Here is a 7156-nt window from a genome sequence, read left to right as displayed (position 1 = left end):
AATTGAGCTAACCAGGGGTTAGACATCAGTAGAGCAAACGGGTCACCTAGCTGTGTTTGGAGATTTGTGTTTGTCCTTTGTCCCTCTTGTTCCCCTTCTCCAGGGCTTATTTTCTTCATTGTTGTCCAGCTCGCTTGCACCTTTGCATTTAATTGCATTATAACCTTCAGGACGTCCTCGCTTGACTGCCCGCACAGAGGACAGGCCGTGTCGGTGTATCCGAAGTGTTGGGCACGTCGGCAGTTTGTCATCAGCGCTTCTACCCGTGTCTGGAACAGTTAAGCGTCTCCCTGCACGCACTACCCCTCGGTAGTGCGTGCAGGGAGACGACTCTGACCTGTGAAGCGCGTAGATGCTCCGGAGGCTCTGCTTTTTCATCACCGCCTGTTTCCAGGCCTCAGGTTCGATTGCGTTCACCTCTTTGTCACAGCCTTGAACCATCCTTTCTTCGATGTGACCTCATGTCGCTTTGTCCCTTTGCTGTACACAGAGTCGACCCTGGCGATGGTGTTTGACCAGTTCGTTTGGCTGCTGCGGTATCTAACGTAGTGGAATGCCCTTTTGGCGTACGTTTCATCTGGCATGTTGATCAGGCGCCCGAGGTATCCAAGCTTGGCCCTTGCATCCCGTTGCTTGAATGTCGACCAGGTCATTTCTCCCGTGACGGCCAGGTTTGCAGTTGCTCCGTTTCCGAACAGTGCCCACATACCGATTTTTACTTGATGGCGGTCGAATGTCTTCAGGGAGGACTGCTGGAAGACCACTGCGACGTTAGGGTAGGTGACCGCCGGTACTGCTACACTCTTCCACAGTGTCATCGCAAGGGTGTATGGGTTATAGGAAGACTGCCATGTTCCACAGGTGACCTCTTCGGATGTTAGAGGTTTTTAGGGTGTTCCTTTCGTGCTGTGTTGCAGTAATTGAACGTCAAAGACTTACGGTAAGCGACAAAATGAATTTACTATTTAGATGGCGAAGTTAATCTATGGGTGTCGGTCATCGCAGTCGTTCCGTACATCTTCTTCTTCGATCTGCCTTTTTTCAAACCGTTCCTTCGTCTTCCTCGTTCTCGTTAACCACATATTTACACGAGCCCTGTGCGGCTGTTTCCCGTGAGGAGGATTCCAATTTACAATTCACAACACACTGCCCCCAAATGAGTGTTTTTAGATCGCTCATTCAACATAAAGCTCTAGGGTATATAAAAGTTGCACGGGTCTTTTCAGCACTTGTCCGCCTGGCACGTTCACAGCGCAGGATCACACTATACTATCCCGGCCGTAGAATACCTGCCCAATTCGTCCAGTCCGCCACAGGTGTCTGGGCGTTTTGTTTTCCTCAACTAGAACCGGATCGCCTTCTGGCTGTTTCGGTGACAAGTTGTTTCGTGTGCTGATCGCAGCTGGAGCAAGTATTCTTTTCGCCACCGCTGCCAAAAGTGGTCTAGCAGTTGTTGATGCTTTCTTTAACGCCGGGTTACATTTTCTCTCGTAGAGGTTTGGAATTTCTCAGCACCCGCAGTTGGAAGAGCTGTCGGTCGCTTTCCAGTAAAAAAATGCTCCGGGGTCAACGCTTCGGGCTCGTCGGGAGAGGCTTGCAGAAATGAGAGGGGTCGTGAGTTAACAACTGCCTCAATCTCATGGAGTATAGTGGTAAGCTCTTCAAAACTGCAGCAATTTCTTCTAAGAACTTTCCGAGGCATGTTTTGGCAGCGCTCCCCCCCACACCATACGCTCCCAAAACAAACCCCACCGGGCAGCTCGGTCAACAATGAATTTACACTGTATTCGTTATTCGGTAGTATTCTTGCATTCTTGTCTTTCAGCACGTTCTATAAGCCATGGAGTCCGGGGTCAGTATGAAGCTCTGCCAGCGTGTCCCCGCCCTGTTCCGCGATCACATCTTTCTGAAGACATTCTTTGTACAACCTCCGCGCCGTGTTCAGCTCCGGGTATTTGTCTTCTGATTTGACGACAGCGAGCAGCCCTTCTATCAAATTGTCTTGCGATGTAGTCGCTGGACGTACTGGCAAACGTTTGCAGTCAAACTTGTAGAAATTGCGGCACGCACGGTGGAAGTAGTTCAGTCCGAGAATTTTTAGAAACATTCGCCCACTGGTCAAGTAACGCGCGTCCCTGCGTCTCGTGGGTGCAGCATGCCGAAAGGTTGGATCTTCCTTCATAGCCTTCAGGTTGGAAAGGTTGAAGACGAGATGATGGTCTAGTCCTAACCCATGTATTCCTCGACTGCTCAGAGCGACGGCCAGCGTAAGTGAGACGACGGCAACTACAACTACCACGGAGTAAGCGAAGAGCTCTTTGTCGGCCACTCTTCGGTTTGTTCTCTTTCGTTTGAGAAACTTCCTGGTCGACGTCTGATTGCAAAACACACTGTCGGACTGCAAATTACGCTCGCCGTTGTCCTCTTCGCTGACATTCGCTTTCTCAAAATTATTGTGAGCGCACGACACAACCATGTTCGAAGACTGCCACGTGTCGGATACTCTCGACTTCTTTGATTGCGAGCGGCTGTCGGAAGTCTTATTCAGTCTGATTTGAACCTCGGGCCCAACACTGTCAGATTCGCTTGAAACATCCAGCCTCTGGCCCCCATCGATGTCAGAGCGTTTTGACGAAGACAGCTGACACTGCCGGTCGTTCCTTTGATTGGTTAATTTCGGGGAGCGCTGCGAATGCGGCGGGTGACTGCACTTGAGGCTGCCGCCTATATCCTTGCAAGTGTACTTTCCGAAGCAAGTGAGGTCTCCTTGAATTCGTTCTTCGTACTCGTGGTCGTTCTCTTGCCACTGCAGGTTTACGGAAATCGGGGATCCGACGGAACGTTTATGCTTCGTCTTGGCGGTGGTTTTCTCGGTGTCGTCGTCTTTTTTATTAGAGCCCCCCTTGTTTGTACTGCAGGTTAAGGAACTCTGAAGTGATGTAGGGCCTTGAAAGTCCACCCAAAAGTTGTGTCTGAAGCCATCAGGCTGCAGTTGCTTTCACAACGTCGCACCGGCTCACTGGCGACTTTCCACATTTGGTCTCTCCCAATAAGCAGGCTCATGCCTGGTTCGGTAGAAACGCCGGGGAAGAGGAGCTTGTCAGCGATGCAGCCTCCGTCTTCCTCAATGCTGCGGACAAACTCATGGTTTACAGGTACCTGAACAATGTCCTCGCATATAAATGGGATTTCTACCGCTTCAACACTGCATTCTTCGTTGTTGTACTGACTACGCAGCTTCACTTGAACCAGCCTTCGTTTTTTCGGCAGTGAAGTAGAACTTCCAAACGTGTTCAAGCGTAGTCTGGTCTCTCCTAGCACCTTAAGACTCAGCTTGCGAGAAACGTCTTCTCGTATAAACGTTCGCTGACTTCCACCGTCTAAGATGGCACGTGCGTAGACAGTATTCCCATCCTCGACCACCCAGGTTCGAGAGGTCTGAAGTAAGACGTCGTCGTCTATCGAAATCCCAGTGCTACCAATGCCAGCGCTTTGAACACTAGTTGTCATTGTTTGTGTTGCACTAGTGTTCGCTGAAGGTTTCCAGGTCGGATCGCACATGGATGTTACGTGTCGCCCCGCACAGGAAGTGCAAGACAATTTCCTGTGACAGTCCTTTGACCTATGCCCTCTTAGGGTGCACCGGAAACATCGCATCTCTCCTGAAAGTTTCTTCTTCTTCTCCATTAGAGAGATGCTACTGGTGCAGTTTTCCGTGCTTTGTCCTGTAGTTTTGCAAAAAATGCACTCCTCCTTGTTATCTTGAGCTTTGGCATGGAGAACCGCAGAATTCGGAAGATGAGCTCGTTGATGTAGTTGCTCTCGATTTGTTCTCGGTGGACGATCATCTCTGACACCAGATCTTTCTCTACTCTCGATCTCGATTAGCAGATATTCAAGCAACTGTTGCGAATCTCCCTCCGCCCTTCTGCTGTTCAGTTGAGCGTCCTCATTTCGATGTGTTGGTCTGGCGTACAGCTCAGCAGTTCTGGAAGTACCTGAGATTGACCCCAGCTCTTCTGCTTGTAATGTGGGTGGAGATGAATGTGCAGCCACGTCTCCCTCATACGGATGGACGGTCTTCCTTTCAGAATGGCCAGCACGTCGGTAGAAATCCACCACTATCTCAGATGGAAGAGCCTTGATGACAATGTCCATCAGCATGGTCGAGTAGCTGTCTGAGCTGACACCAAGTTCATGAAGACCGCGGATGTGGGTTTGCACCTGATCGTAAAGTCTCCTCAAACCCTTGGTGTCGTTTGAGTAGGTGACACTCGGAAGCGTTCGAAGCTTTGTAAGGTGGTCTTGCTGGATTCGCCTGTAGTCTCCAAACTGTCTAGTTAAGATTTCAATTGCGTCGTTGTAGCACGCATCAGTCACTTGGAGACCATCGATAGATGCCTTGGCGGGTCCACTAACCAGCGTCCTTAAGTATTGAAACTTCTCGCCGCTTGACAGCTCTCCGTTTTCGTGAATGGCACGCTTGAATTGTTGCCAAAATGGCTGCCACTCAGCAAGCTCGCCCTTAAAGGATTGCAGCTGCAACTTCGGTAGTTTAATACCAGTCCGTCTTCGTTCTTCGCTTCGTGAGGCAATTGCCAATGTTGATGGTCGCGCTGGTTCACCAGAACGTAGTTGCACTGCTCGACTTTGAAGCATGCTCAAGGTGTGGGTCGTTTCTTCCTCGTACTCAATTACCGACTGGTATTCGTGCTCAAGATCTCCATCGGCAATGAAGGGCTCGAGCTCGGTGTTCAGCTTCTTGAGTTCTTCATAATTTACCTCAAGCTTTCTTGCTATGGCCTCGATTTGAATTACATCCGCAGTGTTGAGAATAGCGGTGGCCTCTCTAACAATTCGGGTGTTTTGTGCTCTGCGAGCAGTCCTTTTCGTTCGCACCTTTCCATGTTTGAATAAATTGAGAGGTTGGTAAGCTTCGGGTAATAGAGTTGCTTACTTGTTCCGATGTCGATCCATATTTCGTTCGAGGTTAGTCCATGGCGTTCACTCGTTCGCTGCTCAGCAACTGACTTCGTTTCGCTGAGGGTCGTTCCTGGCTTGAAGTCCCGGGTTTCGGCACCATTCAGTTGTTGCAGTAATTGAACGTCAAAGACTTACGGTAAGCGACAAAATGAATTTACTATTTAGATGGCGAAGTTAATCTACGGGTGTCGGTCATCGCAGTCGTTCCGTACATCTTCTTCGATCTGCCTTTTTTCAAACCGTTCCTTCGTCTTCCTCGTTCTCGTTAACCACATATTTACACGAGCCCTGTGCGGCTATTTCCCGTGAGGAGGATTCCAATTTACAATTCACAACATGCTGTTCTAAGTATTGCTGGCCTTCTTGAAGAGTCACTCCCAGGTACTTGTACTCCTTGGTATGTTCTACTTCCACGTCCTGTACTCTAAACCTGTGATTAGGCTTGTGAAAATTATAGCTATCCACTTTGACTTTTCCTTACTGGATTTCAGTCCCTCTTCATTCCCAATTCAAGTGCAGATATTGAGCATGTCTTGAAGGTGAGTTTCACTCTGTGATAACAGGAGTATGTCATCAGCAAAGGCCATTACTGGAATATAAGTTCTTTCCATGTCATTATTGGTGGTAATGGTTGTGAAAGGAACACCCTGCTTTTTCGCTTGCAGCTCCAGTATGAGATCGTTGATGTAGATGTCGAACAGGGTTGGAGAGAGGGGGAAGCCTTGGCGCAGACCTACAATCAGGTTCATTTGCCCAGATATGGATACCAGATGGAGCTGCAGTACGGACAGCTATAGACCCCTTTCGAAAAACTCCGGGCCGGTCATTGAATGGTCGGAGCTAGAGTCACTGAATAATCCTAGAGTACCGAATTCCCTTCAGTCCTCTTACCGGAAGTAAATCCCCGCATTATGCAGTTATGATTGGCTTGTTTAACCCATGGCGGAAGTTATCCGTCGGCCAGTATGGAGATAACCGCAGAAGAGAAACAAAAACAAAAAAACGTCGATAAAACATTCCTGCGTTACCACGGCTACGGCGGGTGCGCTCTGGTGGGACATCTGGGCATCCATCAGTTAAAGCCAAACGAAAGCAGCGTTGATTTTTTTTGTAATTTGTTTTCTACGAAGTAGCCGCTAATCTGGTTTGTCAAAGAAGTTTGCCGGCTAGTTTTCTTGCTCCGGTGGTGCTTGTGCTGCGTTTCAAGCTCAACGCCTCAGACACTAAGCCTAACAGTCTACTTCGTTGTGCTTCGAGGCGACAGAGAGAGAGAAAGACGAGACAGCGAGGAGAAAGTCACGCACCGCTAGGAACAAAGGAAAGAACTTCAATAAAAACAATCTAGTGTCGCCACACGCCAGGAACGTGGATTGAAGGGCTCACACGACCATGAATTCTACACTGTACGCGCTTTGGGTCGACCGCACAGAGCAGTACTATGTTGGGGATCGCGACTGCTTCGCCGCGACTCGGTTCTGAAGCGAAGCTTGCGAGTTTCGGTACTCTGACAACATTCAGTGACTAGTCGGAATCACTGCACAATGGCGGAAGAACTGACATCATGGAACGTGCAAGTAATTCAATAAGATATTGATCGTCGGAGCGCGGCCAACGACAGGAGCCGACGAGACAATCAACCAGCGTCGAAAGTCCAACGTCACTGCGATAATCACCTTTTTCTGTGGATCTGTTTTTGCACTGAATTCGACCGAATGCTTAAGGTGTATCCTGACATTGTGGTTTTAGTTGGCCATGATGCATAGATTCAACTTCTGCCTGCAGAGGGCAGTCTTTCGAAAGGGGTTTTGAGAGCCGTCCTAATGACCAACTTGGCAAACGTGACAGTTCGACGTGTCACGCCCAACTACCTTCGTGCTGCTTTAACTGTTACGTTGAACAGATCATTGACGGCAACTGAGGTTGCGGCAATTCATTTCAATTAATTAAATTCATTCAACTGGAAAATGGGACATATAAAAATCTGTTGCAGTAAAAGAAACCCACATTTTCAATTTCCATATGATACTCAAAAAGCAAGCCCGGTCGTTTTGACTCAGGGTCTTGCATGGTATTGTAGAAATTTCTTGGCGATAGTAGCATACTCGGAATAATGTGTGTGGCATACTGAAAAACACGAATGATATTCTAATTTTCCGCGTTTCCGCATTGCCAG

General features: G+C 48.7%; 1 pseudogene; it reads right to left on the bottom strand.

Annotated features, from left to right (window-relative positions):
- Window positions 1–1175: 1175 nt before the first annotated feature.
- Window positions 1176–1702, bottom strand: LOC120846526 (annotated as a pseudogene).
- Between the last annotated feature and the right edge of the window lie 5454 nt (window positions 1703–7156).

This window comes from Ixodes scapularis, unplaced genomic scaffold (assembly GCF_016920785.2).
Source record: "Ixodes scapularis isolate PalLabHiFi unplaced genomic scaffold, ASM1692078v2 PGA_scaffold1__304_contigs__length_218370807, whole genome shotgun sequence".
Lineage (NCBI taxonomy): Eukaryota > Metazoa > Arthropoda > Arachnida > Ixodida > Ixodidae > Ixodes > Ixodes scapularis.
This window is presented reverse-complemented; position numbering and strand designations above follow the sequence as displayed.